The sequence below is a fragment of the Pantherophis guttatus genome, chromosome 1 (genome assembly GCF_059756535.1).
Source record: "Pantherophis guttatus breed Tessera chromosome 1, ASM5975653v1, whole genome shotgun sequence".
NCBI lineage: Eukaryota > Metazoa > Chordata > Lepidosauria > Squamata > Colubridae > Pantherophis > Pantherophis guttatus.
Window position 1 is genome coordinate 209071875 of NC_142063.1, and position 21674 is coordinate 209093548.

Below are 21674 nucleotides of genomic sequence, written 5' to 3' on the forward strand. Positions count from 1 at the left end.
TAAATGTATACTCTACCTTTCTGCATATATAATCACTCAAGAATCCTTACAGAAATTAAAACAAAATGCAATATATAAAACATGACAGTAAATTCAAAATCTTTGAAATCATTCCTTGTATTGTTACAGTCTCAGAATTAATTTTCTCAACATGTCCTTGCAACAGAAGGCTAAACACTTCACTGTTTAGAACAGATGCAACTTTGTGTGAAAAGTTACACTACATATTCTGCACGCATCAAGGATCCTCATGTCTGACACAGGGATGTTATATTTCAAAACATTACTGACAGTGAATTGCACCCTGAAGTTGTTTTGCTTTAATGTTCTTCAAACTAGTAGTAGAATTAGTGCATCCTTTAATAAAATGTGAGTCACTTTTTAAAAGACTCTTTCTACTTTATATAGCCCCCCCAAGGGACACAATGATACTGGTATTTTGGCTTCCAATGGCATATTTGTATGCTGCGTCACAAATTACTTATCAAACTGAAACATAGTTTTATTTCAGTCCAAAGGACTGCTGTTCAAAAAACAGAAATCTGAGGGCCAATGGGTTATGTAACTCAAGATTACCCTTCTCTAAATGGGGGCCCTTTAAAAAAAATGTCCCCAGTATTAATTACAAATCTATCATAAAAACATATTATCCATTCGGAAGTTTATTATCAAAGTTTATGGAGGTATTTGTACTCTGCGGTATGCAGAAATAACTACAGGTAGTCCTCGATTTACAACAGTTCATTTAGTGACCATTTGAAGTTACAACATCCCTGAAAAAAGTGACTTATGACAGTTTTTTCACATGATTAAAATTCATATGCTTGGCAACTGATTCATATATATGATGGTTGCAATGTCCCAGGGTCATGTGATCACCTTTTATAACCTTCTGAGAAACAAAGTCAGTGCGGAAGCTAGATTCACTTAACAACTGTATTACTAAACAGCTGCAGTAATTCACTTAACACTTGTGGCAAGTAAGGTTGTAAATAGGGCAAAACTCACTTAAATGTCTCAGTGACATGATTTTTGAGCTCAGTTATTGTTGTAAATCGAGAACTACCTGTATACAACTTAAGAATTAGGTATCTAACAGAGAATCTTGGCCTCCATTTGCTTTTTATCAGAAGAGATCTAATGAGGATGATTTTGTTCTCTGTAAAAAGTCCTGACTGGAATTTCTCCCCTGCTGGGTATGGCTGCTATCAAGTCCTTAAAACTGTTGAAGCAACCTTAAGAGATACCTGTCTATGCTTTGGTTTAATAGTCACCCTGTACTTTTCTTATGCAATCTTATTGTCCCAGGTACATTTTAAAAAATTACTGGATTATAATTGTATAATTATAATTTTTTACGCGCACAGACAGAGAGACACATAATTTATTTTAATTATTTGTTTTTAATGAGTTATACTTTGCTTTGCATTTGTGTTTAATAATGAAAAGCAGGATAGAAATTGTTTAAACAAATAAATAATATTATTTTCCCCAAATTGTTCTATTGTAGAATATAAATAATACATTATATAATAAAAAATAATTTTGTACAGCGGTACATGTGCGCTGTAGTGATTAAAATAAATTAGACCTTTTAAAATAGAAAATTTGTATCAACTATATGTATGTATGACTATAAACTGTATAAAGTTATACAGTCGATGCTTTAATATAACATTGATAAGATTAATCATTTTGTTCAATGAAGTTCAATGTATCTGTTTGTAAATATGCAATGTTGTTTTATTATTTATTGCTATTTATGAGTACTAAAAAAGGAAAAATAAACACATATCAATGGCTGCATAAGCAAAAAGTAATTTATACAACCAAACTGTCCATTTCCCTTCTCTTCCACATTGTCTTATGTATCCTAAGAAAACCTTCTCCACAGAGTCAAGTAACAGATTCAACAAGTAGATTTTGCCATAAAATTATCGTGTTGATATATTGCACACACCTACTACCTGTGAAATTATGAGCTGTTTTTTTCACAAAAGGGTTTATATTCAAATAGGTAACAATTATCACAAATTTTGAGTAACATTACGAGAATATATTTCAAATCAAGTATTCTGTTTTTATTCAGAAGAGTTTAATAAAATAAGTCTTATCAAAAGTAGCCTTTACCTAACCTTTTCATTCATAAGGAATTGAATTTGATTTCTACATTTCTTTAAGCAGAATCTGGCTTATACTTAACTCTTTCTTTCCTTTCTCTATTATCAATTTTTAAAAAAATCCCACAAATACAAATATAAAATACAAAAAAATCCATAAGTACAAAAAAAATTTCACAGATACTGTATCAATTTTTTCTTTATTTCATTATTTCACATATTCTCAATACTCATTTTTATGCCCTGCCTTAACCATTTTTTCTGACAAGAGAATATCTCAATTGTGCATGAAATAATTAGAAGGTGATATAAGAAAACTACATGTGAAGCCAAATAGACATTAACATCATTTGTAGAAAAGAAAAGTCTAAAATTGTATAGTTAATGCATTATGACATTAAAAGCTTTTCCAACAATAACATAACAATTTGAGCAAAGCCAGATAAAAGCTAGTTATAATTTAAAAGGCTAAAATAATTATAACATTGTAAAATTGCCCCTTAGTACTGGGATTTATAAACTGTACCTTCTTGATAAGTTTCTAACATTATGTCCAAAATTGTATTTTGATGAAAGTGAGAGATTTTCCTGCATTGTTAGTGCCAACTTAATGAGGCATAGGGAAATTGTTATCAGATGTTGGAGATACAAACAATTGCAACATCACACTTCAAATCTAATCTAACCTTTCGAATGAACAAGGAAATTTTGAGAATCTCATCTCGGTTATAGCAGATCTTAATCAGGCCTCTTATTCTTGTAGGCCATAAAACACAGAACAAATCCTTTCTCCAAGCAGAAAGAATTACACTGCTCAAAAAAATAAAGGGAACACAAGCAGAAGACATCCGAGATCTGAATGAATGAAATAGCCTTATTAAATACTTTGTTCGTTACATACAGTAGTTTTGTGTTCCCTTTAGTTGTTTGAGCAGTGTATAAACTACCGTATGTAAAGAACAAAGTATTTAATAAGGCTATTTCATTCATTCAGATCTCAGATGTCTTCTGCTTGTGTTCCCTTTATTTTTTTGAGCAGTATATATGATAAAAATGTTCCTTACTAGATTCCAGCAAACTGGGGCTTTATAAATTTCACCTTATAAAGTACTCCAAAACATAATGCAGTTAGGGAAAACTTTATTCTTGATCATGAAAGCAGTCTTCCAATATTTGAGGGGTTGTCACAAGAAACAGGGGAACAACCTATTCTCCAGAGACCTGAGGGCAAGACAAGAAGTAATGGATGGAAATTTATTTTATTTATTTATTAATTAAATTTGTCACCATCTCGTTTCAAGTGACTAGGCAGTTTACAGCATTACAAGCACTAAAATGATAAAAGATAACTATTTCTAAAACAATTAACGTGAAAATTATAATGAAAAATAGGATTATAGTTAAGAGATGGGCAAGGAGCGAACAGGATGCAGTGGGGAAATGTGGAATTGGCTGTTAATTCATCAACGATCTCCAATATGGTGCTCCCCTGTTGGGGCCTGAAGCCATCTGAGAGAGCCAGCTTTTCAGGCCCTTACAGAAGGTTAGAAGGATGGAAGCCAACCTCACATCAAGAGGATAAAGATGTTCCAAAGGAGAGGAGCCACGGCAGCAAGGCCCTTCTCCTGGACCCTGACAGCCAACTTATCAAAAAGACAACCAACCTAGAACAAGAAGGAATTTCCTGACAGTGAGAACAATTAATCAGTGGGATGTATTGCCTTCAGAAGCTGTAGGTGCACCACCATCACTGGAGGTTTCTAAGAAGAGAGGGACAGCCATTTGTCCAGAATGATATAGGGTCTTCTGCTTGAGCAGGGGGTTGAACTAGAAGACTTCCAAGGTCTCTTCCAACTCTGTTATTCTGTTATCTATCCTGTCCATCAATGAATCAGCTCTGTATCTATGGAGATTTCCAGTGGATGTTCCTCAACAGCCTTACAGAGAGAGCAGTATAGCAGCTTTCCCAATCTAGTGTCCTCCAGACATATTTGGAATACAATTCCCATAACTACTAACCAGCACTAGGTTGGAGAATGCTGCAAGACAACATAAATCTGATTGTTACTCAGAGACCATAACCACCTCAAGATCCCATGAGGAAGTATCAGTCATTGTAGAAAGTAAGGATACACCTTGGTGGAGATACGCAAGCTCCATTACCAAAACAATGAGGTAATAAGGTTATCTTAAATCCAAAACAGACAGAGATTATGTGGAAGTGGCTCAAACAGAACCGTCTCTTTCACATGGGTATAGACGAGGAAAAAGTACAGCACAATCAGATTTATAAGATTCTGTTTTTCATTAAAAGTAGTCTTAGTCTTTCTGTGGAGAAAATTCTTCTTGGTCTTGCCTACCTCGTGAGGTTGACAGCTATATATCTGACATCAAAGGAATGAAAGTATTCCGGTCAAATCTGTTCAGGGTGTACAACAATACAATTCTACTTATTTCGCTATTCTTTAACAATCAGAAATGGCATTGTATTTAAACTTACATTTCAGTTTATACACTGCCAAGGCAAAATGAACACAGTATTAGATTTAGAAAATCACCTGATATATTTTTTACATTTTGTTGAAAGTGATAAAAATGAGAAGGGATGAAAGATATCTGTCTTAGAGGTATGGTCATCATGGGTGCATTTCCTTCAGCAATAACTCCTGGATGGTTCCTTCAGAATGTGATAAAAGCCCCACATTTCATTCATAATAGTCTCTAAACCATATTCTATGAAGCCATTTCTGCATGGGGAAGATTACTCAGGGAAACGAAAACAGCTTACCATATTACAGATTTCAAATGATCTGAAGATACTCTACTCCTCAAGCTTTGCCAATTTACCTCCTCTGAATCTGTGAGTTTGAGCAGGACATCAAGTACACTTTCTTCATTTGGAACTCTGGCAAAATTCCTTACATGTATTTTTCCCAGAAAATCAGCAACAACTCTTTTATTTAAATACTTCACTGGAGTGTATATCTGTTAGAAAGAGATCAGCAACTCTCTCAGATACCACTTCATGATCATATTTGACAATGTAAGTGAAGATTATCAAATCTTGCCAGACTTCAGCAAATTCATCACCAAATTCACACTCCATCTCCAACAATATGATGTGAGAAGGCTGACATCTCATCAATGTTTGCTGTTCTTGCAGAAAATTGTATGAGCTCTCACGGAAAAAAGATCAAAATTTTATTAGAGTTTATATCAGGTTATTATTAAAATTCTAATTTTAATTTAATTTGTGGAATCTGATGATGGATTTCATGGGCACAATGATACTTGTGGATTTTGTCACCAACCCTGCTATGCATACATATAGATGGAGAGATAGACAGACCTATTTTATTTGTATCTTCCTGACTCTCATATACCTTCATGCGACTTCTTTAATGAATTTAATATTTCCTTTAATGCCTGGTAACCAATTTTTCAATTATCATATTTTGATGTATTATGCAAAGTCTATAATGCTAGGAAAGGTGGTAGGAAACAGGAGGAGGATGAGCAGCAAGGTGGATATAGCAATAATGGATATACTGTTGGAAGACCAGGTAAACCAGGTTGGGACAGAACATCCTGAATAAAACTACCTATGTGGTAGCTAAGATTATGTGCCGTGATTTGACGGCTCATAATCAATAGATATATAAAAACCTATTTTTCAATGAAATTTTAGAAATATTTTAAAATTAGATTTATTAGATTTTGTATTACTTTTATAAGTAATTCAAGGCAGTGAACATAATGTTCCTCCACTTATTTTTCCCACAACAACCCTGTTAGGTGGGTTGGCGTGAGAGTGACTGGCCCAAAGTTGCCAATGTTTTGTTCCCCTGTAAGGACAGGGGGGAAATGTCTTCTAATGATTTTGGTTGATTAGAAATTGGATTATTCTTGCTTTTATTCCAGATTGATTTTTCTATTATAAACTGGGACAGCCTTCAAGCTGCATACTATACCTATTTTGACTAACATCATGTTGATAAAAGTATTGTACTTAATACCTTCTCTGGTTTTTTCTGTGTCCCTGAAGAATCTTCAGATTCTGATAATGGATTATGTCTAATTTGGCTCTTGGGAATGAAAACTATTTCAGAATAATTCAATTAATTTGACATACTTACAGTATTTCAATCCAACTAAATGGCTCTTTAATTTTTTATCTCAGGAAACAAAGTGTCCTATTATCTCATTTAAGCTGCTGCTTTTCACAGCAGTTGTACTGCACAACATTTACACATTAGAAAATACATTCACATATATGACTTTTTTGGATGATATTGTTAAAAGATTTTTTTAAGAGTGGGGGAAGCACTGGTACTGAATTGGGCTTTGGCCTTACTGAACAAATGTGTCAGCATTAGAAGGAATTGACATGGATGCTCATTGGCAAGACTGACTTCTGAAGAACTTGAGGACAACAGTTTGCATTCAAATCAGAAATAGGAAATTACTAGGTAATACATTGTGACTACAATTATAAAATGAGCCTTCTCATCATTCCAAACAAGACTCAAACATGTTATGTCCCTTTTTGGATTTCTGCATATCTTGCATTAGGGCAACTGTGGCCTTTTTATAACCAGTGTATTCAAGTCACAAAATTCCTGAGTCAGCCATGTTGGCTCAGGAATTCTGGGAGTCCACAGATCATAAAGGGGCCATGGTTGGCCTCTCCTGCATTATAGCATCTCTTAAATGATTTAATTAGTATGTCTGCAATTTGTGACTCCTCCTAGGATATCACATGGCATTTGTTTGTTATCCCTTTGCTTATTAACCAAGCTAACCCAGTCCGATTCAGTATGCTAAAAGTAAGTACCCTGAGCTGAGGACACTTAATGAGATTTATGGCTGAGTGGGGATGAAACCAAATTGCTAAAGCTTTGGGGTGATTCATCATCGGCATTTCAATCAATTAATCAATTAAATCACTGGTTAAAAGGTAAGTAATGTAAAAAGAATTTTTTAGTTGATAGTTTTTTTAACTGAGTAACATATGCTCTTTATATTTTATATTCCAAACAGCTCTGAAGAGATACTGATATGCCAACATTTAATAAGCTTTCACTAATTCTTTGGACTAAAGGATTTTTTTTTTTATTCCTCGATGGGTAACGGTAGAAAGTCAAAAATGTCATTTACATAAACATATGGCATTAATTCAAACTTTAGGTATTAAAAAGGTTTCTCTGGACTCATATGACCAATATGAAACTCAAATAACCCAAAGTGGTTATTAGATGAACAGTAGTCTTCCACTTACGACCACAATTGAGCCCAAAATTTATGTTGTTAAGTGAGACATTTGTTGAGTGAGTTTTGCCCCATTTTATGACTTTTCTTCCCACAGTTGTTAAGTGAATCATTGCAGTTGTTAAGTTCGTAACCCGGTTATTAAGTGAATCTGGCTTCCCCATTGACTTTGCTTGTCAGAAGGTTGCAAAAGGGGACCACATGACCCTGGGGCACTGCACCGTCATAAATATGAACCAGTTGCCAGGATCTGAATTTTGAACATATGACCATGGGAATGCTGCAATGGTCATGTGTGAAAAAGGGTCATGAGTCACTTTTTTCAATGCCGTTGTAATTTGAACAGTCACTAAATGAACTGTTGTAAGTCAAGGACTACCTGTAGTCGTGGATCACCAACACACTGAAGATCTACTATCATAGAAGGAAAAAAAGGGCTGTTAGATCCTCTGTCCCGGTAGCTCAGAATACTTGCTGCCCCGCTGGCAGTAACACAACTGGCCACAAATTTACATACGCTGAATTTTTTGCAAATGTAAAAGACACAGGGATAGCATAGTAAAAGACTATTAATTAACTAATTATATTAATATAATATAAATAATGGTAGCCAAATATATTTGATTTCTTTTATTAAACACTTTCTCAATAAGTAAGATATGATCATAGCCTCTAAGGCAGTGATGGCTAACCTTTTTGCTGTCGCGTGCCAAAAGCGGGGAGAGCAGGGGGGGTTGCATGCACGCATGCCCACACCCATAATTCAATGCACCCCTCCCCCCGTGCTCCCCCCACTTTTGGAACACTATGGCAAGGTGGGCCCAATAGGCCCATTTTTTGCCCTCCCTAAACTCCAGAGGCTTTCTAGGAACCTGGGGAGGGTGAAAACGGCCTTCCCCAGCCCCCCTGGCGGCCTTCAGAGGCCAGAAACAGCCCATTTCCCAACTTCTGGTGGGCCCAGAAGGCCCATTTTTCACCCTCCCCAGGCTCCTAGAAAGCCTCTGGAGCCTGGGGAGGGCGAAAAACAGGCCTTCAGGTCCCACCGGAAGTCGGGAAATGGGTCATTTCCAGCTTCCAGAGGGCCTCCTGGGGGTTGGGGAAGGCTGCGCGCTGGAGCTGAGCTAGGGCAATGCTCGTGTGCCCACAGATATGGCTTTGTGTGCCACCTGTGGCACGCATGTCATAGGTTTGCCATCACGGCTCTAAGGCAAAGTCCCAGTTGCTATATGTTAGGATAATGAATCCAAAAAACAAATTATCTGTGTGAAGTGCTTCCCTAGTTTGCCAATTCCTAATTCAGCACTAATACTTTGAGGACAAAGGGCCTTCCTATCACAGTCACGACATTGTGCGTCTAGGTTTCATGTTGCTAATTTTTCTCCCGCATGTTTCCTTTAGTGATCTTGTCAATTCTAATTTATCTTGACTTCATTTATAATAGGAATAACGGAATTTTATCAACTACCAGTAGTTCTTCTATATCCAGCATGGGGGATTTCTGGCCTGCACAGGCTTGCTATTTGACCCAAAGCTTTTTGGACTCCTTTATTTGCTCCTTTCCAATTCCAGCTCTCCCTCAAAACTCTTCTTCTCTTTCCCAGATTTTGGTCCTCTACCCTCTTCTCTTCCTCCTCAAACCTCCCAATCCCTATGTGCAGAGAAAAGCTTTTACATCTGGTCTCAAAAGTTTCTTCCAGCTTTTCTTGTGTTAAAGGCACTAGAGAAAATCTAGTTCAGGGGTGTCAAACTTGCATCGTCACGGCGTTGTCACGTGATGTATCATGACTTTCCCCTCCTTCACTAAACTGGGTGTGGGTGTGGCCAGGGCATGACGCATCTGGCCTCTGGGCCATGAGTTTGACACCCCTGATCTAGTCCTATTATCTAACCAATGCTGTACCAATACTAACAGTAATGAAGTCAGGGTTTATATTGCCATAATGGTAGATGGGTGTTGATACTGTAGATTAATAATGGGAAAAGGACCTGAGAAGATTTCCCACTGAACTATATGTGCAAAGAAGATCCACTTCTCTTTCTGCTTTAGTGAGCAGATCTAGACTGGATAAGGATCACACATCATCAGCTGAAGACAACTTTTTACAGGTAATGCCTGACTTACAACTGTTCACTTAGCAACTGTTCAATATTATGGCAGACCTCCGTAACATTAAGCTACTTATGACCTGGTTCTGAGGTTCCAATGATCACATGATGCGCTTTGGTAACTGGGTTGCATTTACAGCTGTTTGCGGTCATGTAAATGTGATTTTTGGCATTTCTGCTGGTTTCCAGCGTTTACTTCCAGTTTCCGGCAAAAAATAAAACCATTGAAAACAATGGATTGTTTATTGACTGCTGACTGTTGCATTCTCTTAATAAACTCCGTGTTCACTTTACAATAGTGGCATTCACTTAACAACTGCCACAAAAAAGACTGTAGAATGGGGTATACACATATGATATCCCACTTAACAATAGCCATGGCTTATGACCATAATTCTGGGCTCAGTTATGGTGGTAAAGTAAGAACTATCAATTGTACCTATTTATTAATCAGAGGTATATCCTGTCACAAAATAAAAGTATAATGTTTACATTACAATTGCTGGATAAAATAGAACACTGTGTGTACTTATTACAAGATGTATGGATGTTTTTAAAACTTTTGAACTCTAGCTAATAGCTGTATCCAGTGTGAGTTAAAACAGAAATTGATGCAAGGAAGTATTATCTATCTAACCATTATGATTGATTTTGCAAAGAAATTGAAAAGGTCTCAAGCAGCAGGTTTTATGTTCAGCTCTTCTTAGGAACAAACCTCAACAGATTGCTAGGAAGCCGTGTTCTTAATCAAGAACTTTTATGAACAAGATGTTCCCTTTTTAAATTAATTAGAGTGGGGATAAAATATTGTTTAAATGAAAATATATTATCTTGGACTATTGCTTACAAGAGAAATCATTTTAAATATGATACTGCTTAATACAGACCTTTCATCTTTTAAAACAGATATTTTTCTGGGTGATCTTTATTAAAAATTTTCAGACAATCAAGGCAAAAATTATGTCACAGAATACTGAAAGCTCTGACACAGATCTTTTATAAGAAACTCTACATAACAATTTACTTAAGTTTAATTAAAACAATACTCCAGGCATCACTGGTTCAGCGATTATTATTAATAAAAGTTAAATACATTTTTATCATAAGGGCTAGTCAAGCACTAAATAAAATTCCCAAGAATGTCATTCAGAACCAAGACAACTAGGAAAGACATGCTACTATATTTAAAAGTGCTTAGCTTTTAACTAACCAGGTGGGCTAACCGTCAAGACAGATGGAAACTATACATTCAACAGCATGTAACGATACATGCTTTTAAATGTAATATTTTAAAAAAATAATATACAATAATATATACAAAATATTTCTATAATGATATTTTGTATATTGTATAGTATATACAATAATATATAACAAACATTTGTATATTAGTCAGCTAGGTGTCCCTAAAAACCCAAAGCAAGGGCCAAAATTAAAAGTCCTCTGCCCGTATTTCTAACTCAGAATGGAAACCTATAGTGATACTTTTATAACTTCACTTTTTCTAAAGGGTTAAAAAGTATTTCTAGGCTTAAATTTATATATCACTGTAGCACCAATCCTGTTCTGTTGCATACAGGCAGCAGTTGTCTCCAGATGTTATTTACAGTTCTCTTCTTCTTCTAACTTTATTATAAATCCTCCAAATTATTTCTGTTTTTAAAGATGCAATTGCTGCCTCTCTTCTACCCTTCCATTCCTTTTTAAATGTTCATTGTTTATTTTAGGAAAATTCAAGCCATATCACATCATATTAGAAAATCAAGGTGAAATTAAAGAAACAACCTCTGAAAGTTCACGTGTATATATTCCCAATTTCTGAAATGTAGGTAGAACCTAAGTTACTTTACATTCTGCCTAACTATATTTGATTGATACCACTTGGAAAAAAATGTGTGGGATGTGTTACTATTCTAATCTAATGCAATATGTTTACATGTACTTAATAATACAATGTCATTTTCATCAATGTTTCATAATCATCAATGTTACTGTAAATATAAATTGTAAATATAAATAAATGTAAATATAAATTCTTCAAGTTTTCCGTTCGTTAATCTCAGAATTATCTATTAAAGATCATCCAGTTTTCATAATAAACTGGCTAAGTAATAAATAAAAATAAATAAAAATAATGAGTATACATTATTTTTAACAAAAATTACATTATTTATTTAGCTGATGTTCTTTTTTCATGGGAGGGGAAGGGGCAACTTTATACTGAATAATTTCAAAAACAAAACTAAAACTTTATTTAAAAAATCAGTAACGGCATCAACAGCATCAAACTAGCAAATAATTTCAGGAATTAAAGCATGCCCTGGGCGAGAATATGAAAGAAAGGAATATAATTTATTGGTAGATTTAACACTGCAAAAATTCAGAGATTATTCTTTTCTATTAGCAGTCTTAACTCATATCAAAATCATATTATTATATGGCTAAAAGCAGGTTATATCTAGGACTTTGAAAAGCAATGCAGTAGTTACAAATATTGTTTCAGCTAACACATTTCAGTCCTGAAAGAGCACTGAGGAATGCTTATTAATACTAAAGACTACTAATACTAAGAATACTTTTAAATATGAAGATGTATTGGTGTTCAATAAACAAAAAATTCCACCTTTGCTCATCATTCATAATCTGTTCTATTCTGAACAGAGACCACCAAATCTGTAACGCAACTTAAGTCAAGTAGCATTTTACAGACTACATAACAGCACAACTGAATCAATTGATAAAGCAAAGATTCTAACTTATCGGGGAGGTACCTTCTTAAAATAATCAAACAATGAAAAATCCACTTTCTTTCATGTAGAAAACTAATCAGCTGGGGAAATGTTTGATTCTAGATCAATCTTCCCAATGTGAGTGTCCTGTATGGACTCAATTCTCAGATTTTACAGAAACAGCTAAGCTTTCACAGGAATCTGTGCGTTTAACTCCAAAATATCTGGAGGATATATTTCACCGTGGTTCACTATCCAATTTCTCCCACTCACACACCGCCCACCTCCCAACCCCCCAAATCTGCAGGTTGAAGTGGTAAAAGATATGGAAAGCTGTATTTGTGTTACTTGATTAACAGTTTGTCCTTAATGTATTTCCCATGAAAATTCATATATAGGTATAACATTTGATGTACCAATTCACCATGTAATTCTGCCATGCAATGCAGACCAAGTCTATCCTTTGATTTTTTTTTTCTTTTTTAAGAAGAACCATTTCAGAAAGAGAAGTCTAGCAGCATGTATATGGCATGAAATGGACTGGGTAGTCCTCAACTTGCAACCATTCATTTAGTTATGGCACTAAAATAAAGTGATTTATAACTGGCCTTCGCTTCTCTGATCATTATATCATGTTTACAGTTACATGATCAAAATTTGGATGCTTGGCAATTGGCATATATTTGCAACAGCGGCAGTATCTTGGAGTCAATTGTTATTTACAACCTTCTTTCTGGCTTCCAACAAGCAAAGTCAATGGGGGAAGCTGGATTTGCATAACAACTGTGTGATTCACTTAATACCTGTAGTGACTTGCTTAATGACTGTGGCACAAAAGATCATAAAATCGGACATGATTCACTTTAACAGCCATCTTGCTTAGCAATGGAAATTCTGGACCCATATCTGGCCATGGTGAAAACAATGCTGCAATAATATCCTGGAATATTCAGATTTTTTTAGTCCCTCTTTGAAGAATATTCTCAATAACAGAGTCCAGCATCTGTGACAGAGATAAAAAATAATGTGCTTTTAATATGCCTAGCCTAGCAACAGCATGGAAAAGAAACATAGTAGGTCGATGCAAGGAAGGCACTGTACAGGCAAGGAAACCAAAGGAAATAGGTGTACCAGTGAAAAAGGGAGGGAAGAAAAATCTATGTCAATAAATGTTGAGGAAAGAAAGAGAATATCGAGAGTAAAATGTATAAGATGGTGCAGAAATACAAAGGTGGGAACTGTAACACACTTAATGGAGCCCAGGAACCCGAGCAGAAATATCTTGACAAATTAGATGAGAGAGAGAAGAACAGGAAGAAAAGAAATGGTTGGTCCATCAGAGAGAACAGCAGAAAGAAGTAAAACACAATAGAATGTGTGCTGCAAATTAGGTTATGAGGGAAAGTAGGTAATAAAAAGAATGGGAAGGGGATGGGAAGAAACGACCTAAGGTAGGGTTTAGCCTAGAAGAGAATTTTGTGTTAAAGATACCAAAGGGCAGCAAAGCTGTAAGTTAGCCATTGTGATCTGAAAAACCAAACATATTGACTGCAATTAATAAAAAAAAAAAGGAAAGAAAATGATTGGAAATAAGACAATCAACCAAGAGAATAATCTGCATGGTTGAAAAAGTAGGTCCCAAGCCATGTCGTTTTAAAGCAAAAACCATGTATACACCACCTGATGGGTTGAGTGTATATATACACTGAGACATAAAGATGAGTATTGGGATGAAATAAGCATCAGGGGAACAAGGTAATGTGTCTTCTCTATGTTTATATTATTACACATCTCTAACAGCTATGAAGTTATGCAAATGTATAACAGAAGAAATGGTAAAACATCTTAAAAAATCCATCGTACTTAACTTGCTTCTCAAATTAAAAGATTTCCTAACAACTCTAAGCAATTTGTCATTGTACTATTCAAATGTTGACATAGCTTCATTTGTTTGTTTGTTTTAAAAAAGTTTGCCTATTCATCCAATCTCCTAAGTGCACCAGTACCTTATCAAAGAGATTTCTGGAAGAATTGAAGACTTCAATTTCCTAAAACTTCCTTTACGTTTGTATAGCACATTGGGGGGAAAATTTTTTTCTTTCCTTAGTATTGATTTTTTGTATTGATTTTTTTCCCCTTTCTGTTATTCTTTAACAATAAAAATATAATAAAAAAAATTTTAAAAAAAGTTTGCCTGCATAAATTGTGCTGTCTTCATTGATGCTCCCTATTCTGCCTCAGCGATAAGGCCCACCACTGTTTCGATCCTTACTGCTTGAGTGCAGGATAAACTAAGGCAAGCAATTACAGCCTCCCTCCCCCTTGCTTCATTTTCCCTCCCACCGAGCATCACCTGCTGATTGGGAAAACATCCACAAATCATTCTCCTTAACACTGAGATAAGCAACAGTAAGTGGGTGTTTGGAATAGCTGATTTAGTTACCTGTGAAGCTGCTCATCTAACAGGTTGCTGACATGGTGGTATCCTATGCCTGTCACCTGTCATTTTGGTTGCTGCTGAATGAAGGTCGAGTATTCTTTTGGAAGGGTGTTAAACCCATCTTCATCAATAGACCAGTTGACAGATCACAGGCATGGAGGAGGGAATGGATATGGAGCAATCAGTAACAAACAGCTGCATCCTTCAATAATGCCAAGGAATGATGTTCTGGCAGCAAGTAAGTGGCCAATACCACCTAGGAGAAAATCCAATACAGTAGGTAAAATGGCACAGAAGTAGGCAGGAAGCCCCCCCCCCACTTCACCAAACTAATAAAAACTATAGAAAGTTTGGCCCATGCAAAACCCCTTGTCTGCAGAAGCAGTGGAAAATCACTGATGCACTCAATGGTGAGAAATTCAACAACAGCTAACAGAACCTAGCTCTTTCCTGGCTTATACCGCAATTCTGTGTAGTGCAGGAGTAATGTTTTCTCAAGAAAGCACAACTATAGTCCTGTTTTTTTAAACACAGGTCTAGTCTTCCTTCAGAGGTCTTCAAACTTGGCAGCTTTAAGACTTGTGGACTTCAACTCCCAGAATTCTCTTCTCTGGCTGGAGAATTCTGGGAGTTGAAGTCCACAAGTCTTAAAGCTGCCAAGTTTGAAGACTTCTGCTTCAGAAGAACACTAAACCCAGGTATAAACAGAGCCTACTTTCCTTCTGAAAGCATCTGCCAGGCATCAATTACATAGGAAATGACTCTGCAGAAGCCAGGTGTCTGGTTTCTCCTGTAGACCAAGCCAATGGCCATAGAAGAAAATGCCTAATAGATAGCAAAGAAGGGCTGTGCTCACAGTAGCTGACAATGACCCATATCAGCTGGAGAGTTCCCAATTCCTTACCAACCAGAGCACTTGATGAGGCATGCTTGAGTTGGGATTGGGAAAAATGAGAAAACCCTACTTTAAAACAGATCAGCAAAAGATGGCTTTAAACTGTCTCAGCTGTGGGCTGTAGAATGAGATGAAAGGAGCATCATGAGGACACAGCAGAAAAAAAAATAGCATGTTTCTATTACACTTAGGAGGATGAAAAGATGAGCTTAGTTAAACCAACAATAGGACATCTGTGTAAGTGACCAAATGTTTAATGAAAGATTTGCCGTTTTCTCTTTATACTGGTAACGTTTGAATATGAGACATTATGAATTACGATGAAATCCAACAGAATCTTACATTACTATGGTAAATAAATACATAATCTGTTACTCAAAGTCTTTCCCATCATTTTTAGATACACATCATAAAAGAATGATCCTTTGATACAAAGTGGAGCACAATTCAGACATAAGAAGCTGTCCTTATCCTAGAATGGCAAAGGATTGTTATGTAACTCAGACTTGGCTGCAAGTGCAAACTGACTCTATTACAAAACATGTAATTTCTCTGACCCACTGCAATCATTTTACCATGATACAAGCTCAGGGTTCTCACATTTTCAACTATTCTGTTATCAAGTTGCAAAATAAAATATCACAATGCTTACTTGGAATGCTGGAATAGAATAACTGATAATTTTAATTAACAACCATCTATAAATATTTTTTTTTAAAAAAAGGATTATTCCCCCCTCCACATTCTGAAGAGTATGGTGCATGAAATTTAACTGTTTCCCTTAATGATTTCTTTAATATACCTCCAATTGCACCAACTCCTTATTCAGAGAATAATCCTTCTCATTACTAAATAAAGAGGGTAGCTTTCCTTCAATCTGCCTTCCTTACAGCATTGGCAGAAGGCTGAACTGGGGGATTAAACACTTACAGCTCTTTTTATTAGGACTTAATATAGATCTATCTAATATTCCTGAAGTGAAGACCCTTTTGTCTTCTTAAGGACAAACTATGGACATGTTTTCCAGATAAAGTGTGCATCCAGCAGAGTGAACACCAAAGAGGGGAGTGACTTTAAAAAAAAATACTGCAGAGGATGTCAGTTCTTCAATGCAGCAGCAGCAGTAGCAGCAGAAGAAGCTGTTAAGAGGCTGTGTGCATATACCACTGGCTGCCAAGAGAAGAACGATCACAGCTGACATGGTGGCCGAAGGAGAAGACTCTGTAGTTTCAAACTCCAAAGACTGCTTCCCTTTGCAGGATGTTGAGAAGTGACTGGAGAAGTTCTATCTCTTCAGTAAGGCTGGTTACAGATACTTCCATACCTGAAGTGGGAAAGTCAAAATGACACAGCCTACTTGCCTTCTTATGCTTTAGAGCTGAACTTGTTATCAAACAGTGCAAAAAGATGGCTAATTGGAGCCCACTCCTCTGGCTGACCCAAGCAATGGCTTTCCACTATTTTTTTTTTTTATCAGACAGTGTCTCTAAAGGGAAGCTTCAAAGAATGCAGTCCAAATCCATTTTTCCCACTCTCCCTCTGTATCAAAGAACAATGGCAGAAAGTTCCATCAGAACACTGGAAGTTTATGGCTTCAAGATAACACAAAGCTACAGTTAAAAGCAAAGGTCAACACAGTCAATTCTGGAGATAATATTACAATCAGCTGGGTTTGCAGCAGCAGCAGCTTTGCTGTGGCTTAAAAAAATGTTTTTAATAATGAATTTAATAAAGCAGAAATTTGTGGATATTCACACATTTTTGTAAATCTATGAACAGCTACTCAATCTTCTCTGCCTTCGTCTTCATTTTGCCATTCTACATCATTAGGTCAAGTTGCTCCTACAGTCGTCTTACTGCAATTACATAACTGTTTCCTCTCACTTTTGCTTCATCTTGTGTGGTATTTGTGATTAGGAGATCATTATCTCAGATACAGGGATCAAAGAGTTTATCTTCTATAGAAATATGGATCCGTCACTTTCTCTCAGCCAACTCACCTCACAGGATTATTGATGTGGGCAAAATAAAAGGAGGAAGGAGTATTCGGTACATTCACTGCCTTGAGTTATTTATAAAAATAAAATAATAAAAAAATATGCAGTGAAAAATCATAGGATGCAAATGGACTACTGGATTCTAAACAAGTATGGTAAGAAAACATGTTGACTGTCAGATTTGGGAGCCAGACAAATAAAGTTTGTGTTGGATGAAAGGAATAGTTTGTATTTTCTAGTGGAAAAATAAGAATTAAATGATTCAGGGTCTTCTACCCTAGGTACTGCAGTGGAGTGCGCAGGAAAAAATAACAAAGGGGGGGGGAGGCAAGCTTGACTTGGCAAAGAGAGAGAGAGAGATAGAGAAGAAGCAGGGTGGATATTCAATCTCTCAAGAATAACAGGCAAAAATATAGTGAAGGGATCTGTGCCCTCCAGAGAGTTGTAGCCATATACCCAGAATGATCTGTTTAAAAAAAAATGGCTATGGGTGCTCAAGATTGCTTTGGATTTGAAAAACACTACCATGTGTAAGAAGCAAAACAGACAGTGGATTCTGGCAAGTATAGAATAAAATCAATGATCTGGAATGGGAATGCAGGGAAATTATGCAGGATGCACATGCATATATTGTCTGATTGGTTTTATTTTGGCTTAGTCAGACATGGATGCCTGAAACTATAAAATGCCAGCAAAGTACTTGATATATTCAAATCCCAGCCCTTTCACTTAATTGAACCCTGAATCCATCTGTCAAAGGGTTTGACCAGTAACATCCTCCACAGTAAATCCCGCTGGCCAGAATGTCTGTGGGCTTTTCCAACATGGCATTTCTTTTTTTCTAGCCGCCTCCTAGTTTTTCAACCTTTTTTGTTCTGAAATTTTCTGAGCTGAATAAAAAAAGAAAAAGGAGCAACCTGGAAAGAGTTTTTAATGCTTTAAAAAACAACAACAACAACAAAAAACACCCTAAACAATTTCTATGGCTATCCATCTCACACAAGGAAGCTTCAAAGCGCAAATGCGGAAAATGTAGATATTGTCCAAGTTTTGTTTTGTTTTTCATTTTGGCAGAATACTGCAACTCCCTTATCGTGGTGCTTGTTTTAAAACGACTTATTCTACAGAAATCCACTACTTGGGTGTTGGGTTGTTTATTCTGCAGCAACAACGATCCCTCCCTCAACAAAGATAGTATCCCTTTTTGACCCTGTCAGGCAAAGTCCAAGTCCAACATAACATTTTCTTAGAAGTAAGCTCCCGGGAGTTCCCGGGAGGTTGACTTCCAGGTACGGCGCCTAGAACCGCAGTCTTAATCTGGTGTGACACTGCAGCGAGCCGAGCGGGTGGTTGTTCCCTCCCAACCTTCCGGAGCCATCCTGATTGGCCGAGCCGTCTCTGAGTAGAAAGCCTCGCTTTCCGCGCGAGTCCTTTTTTCAGATCCGTCTCGCAGCCCGCTTCCCCATTGTTGTGATCTTCTCCCAGCAAAACCCGATCCCCCAAAACCCTCCCGCTCGCGTGCGTCTCTTGCAGGGCTTGGTCTTCGCCGAGCTCACATTTTCCCAACCTCCATCCCTTCTTCGTGAAGGTGGGAAACCACCGAGCAGGAGAGGGCGTGTTGTGTGTGTGTGTGTGTGTGAGGAGGGAAATCTCCCGCGCTCGCTCTTCTTCACACTCAGAGAAGCAACATAACAACACACACACACGCGTGTACACGTTTATGTCGTTACCCCTTAGAACCGTATATCAACATATTATGCGCTCTTCTTTAAACGTTGCACGTGGGTTCACCCGGGATTTCCTACAGAGCATAAACACCGATTACTTTTAACTACTTTAAGTACGGTCGCAGTCAGCTTTGGGGAAGGGGGACCGTCATAATGACCTTGGGGGATAAAAAGCATGAGTCACGGGAACTGTTTACTCCAGAAAGCAGACCTTTTCTTGGTTCTTAAAAAAAGTGAGTTGAAATGTCAAGGGTCTTTCGCCTGTCATTCTTTTCGTTTTTAAAGTCAAACGCAAATGATTAAGCCAGAAATCAATATTCGCTTTTCAATGATCTCACCCCAGAGAGTTATGGCGGGTTTTGTTTGTTTTCGTATGACGGGTTTCTGATCCAAAAAGCCCCACGCAAAAAGAAGTTGTGAACGTAACGCTGCGTTTTCGCTTTGCGGATGGAGGCGCTTTTTTCCCACAATTTTCACCCTTCCACAATCGGGCAACAAACACAACATAAATCAGCGCTCGCCTACGAAACTACATCACCAATAACGCGGCTCATATTCAACTTTAAGACACTCGAGAGCGGGGTAAAAAAGGATACAGCGACAACCTAAGGGTATTGTTTGAGTTTTTAAGTACCAACATATGGTCCATAAACGCACGAAATCTCCCAATTACTCCCTTCGCGTCCAAATGCTTTGGACCCCGCGGTAGGGACGGAGGGAACGAGAAGAGACAAGAGATGCAAACGAGTCAGTTTGAGATCTGACGGATGCCGTCAAACACCTAAACAGCAATTTTGCTGGGTATGCATCATATAGAGAGAGATCGATGCTCATATGGGAGACACTCGCCCCCATGTAAAGATTTTTTTTACATGGTCAATTATCCCCTCCCCCTTCCCCTTCTCTATCTCTCGTTCTCTCTTTCCTGCATGCTCTTCGCATCGCCAAAAGCCCACAAATCAAATCCTATTTTTTTTGTCGCCGCCTCAAGCTGCTCGCCCTCTTTCCTATCTTTTATGCTTAGTCAAGAGCAAGGCGATGAGCGGTGGCCAACGGAGCTCTTTATTATGTCAAGGCATCGCTCCCGAAATAAGTTGCGAAAAGAAAAAAGAAAAAGAAAAAAATAACCCGCGGCAGTTCTTGACACCGCGTAACCTCTAGGAGTGCAGGGAACACTTACAGCTTGCGGCGTGCGCGGTCTTCCGCAGCAAAAGGATGAAATTCAACGGCACAAGGTTTCTGGTTTCGGCTAAAGAATAATAGCGACGGTCGGCTTAGACTACAGGGGGTTGAATTGGTCCTCGCTTCGCTTCTTCCTCTATCTGATTGCCGCTTAAAATCCTCTTTGTGGATCGCTTTGGTGACCCTAGAAGCAGCTTGCCGCGCGTTAACCCAGCTTTGCTCTGCACTGCAGATCAGGAATCCCGGAGAAATTCAAGGATCCCTTGCAGGATAGAGCTTCCGTGCGCAGGCGCTAGCCGACAAAACCCGGGCCGGTGTAAGGTTGAAAAATCGGCTGCCCGTCGCATCTGCGGCTTGGCAACGACTGAGCATGCTCCTTTCGAACTGAGCAGGCGCAATCGGGCCGCTTGAGGCTCCAACTCCGCGCTCCGGCTCGAGCGCTTTTGCCCACGCAGCTCTCGGTGGTTGACAAGGCGCCGGGAGCTAACGCGGGGGACGAAGCAGCGATCCCCCTTTAGGGTGGAATTCGCTGTGTAGGAATGGGGTTGCTTTCCACGAAACGACCGGGGTGGGCGGGATTGCTTGCTTTTGAGACACGGGCACAGCTGGATGAAGAGAGCCTAGAGGTGGGGGACACGCAGTGAGGGGTAGTCTTTTTAGGACCGAGCGAAAGTCGTGAGAAGGGGGCTGCAGTGGTGCTGGCCAAAAACGTTTCTCGCCGTGTGATTCATTCTTCCGCACAGTGGAGGGAGAAAATGAGGCTTTCTTTTTCTCCCCATCTCGTTGCCTACAGGAAAAGGCTCCCCCCCCATGTTCTCATCCCATTTTATCCAAATCCACATGGTTTGCTCTAAGGTGACATTATAATAATAAATGGAAACCCTAACCCTAAAGCTTGTTTTGAGTTAAACTTGGTTCCTGTTGACTCCAGGAGTACAGTACAACCAGATGGTTATCTTAGCAACAATACAGGTGACATTTGTCATAGATGCCTTTCAAAATGTTTTTTCGACATTCCAATCTTAACGCACAATCCAATAGTCCAGGGGTGTCAAACTTGCGGCATCGTGATGTCTCACGAATTTTTTCCCCCTTCGCTAAACAACATGGGCGTGGCCATCACGTGACGCATCTGGCCTGCGAGCCGCGGGTTTGACAACCCTGCTATAGTCCCTGTTAGTCTCTGGGTCTGACCCTGACTAGCTTCTAA

General features: G+C 38.0%; 1 protein-coding gene across 1 annotated transcript in view; it reads right to left on the bottom strand.

The window, feature by feature from the left end:
• Window positions 1–21188, bottom strand: part of VSNL1 (visinin like 1) — a 109203-nt gene extending 88015 nt beyond the window's left edge. The window contains exon 1 of the mRNA XM_034432145.3: window positions 20463–21188. The gene's annotated coding sequence lies outside the window, so the exon portion shown is untranslated. The remainder of the gene's footprint in view (window positions 1–20462) is intronic.
• Between the last annotated feature and the right edge of the window lie 486 nt (window positions 21189–21674).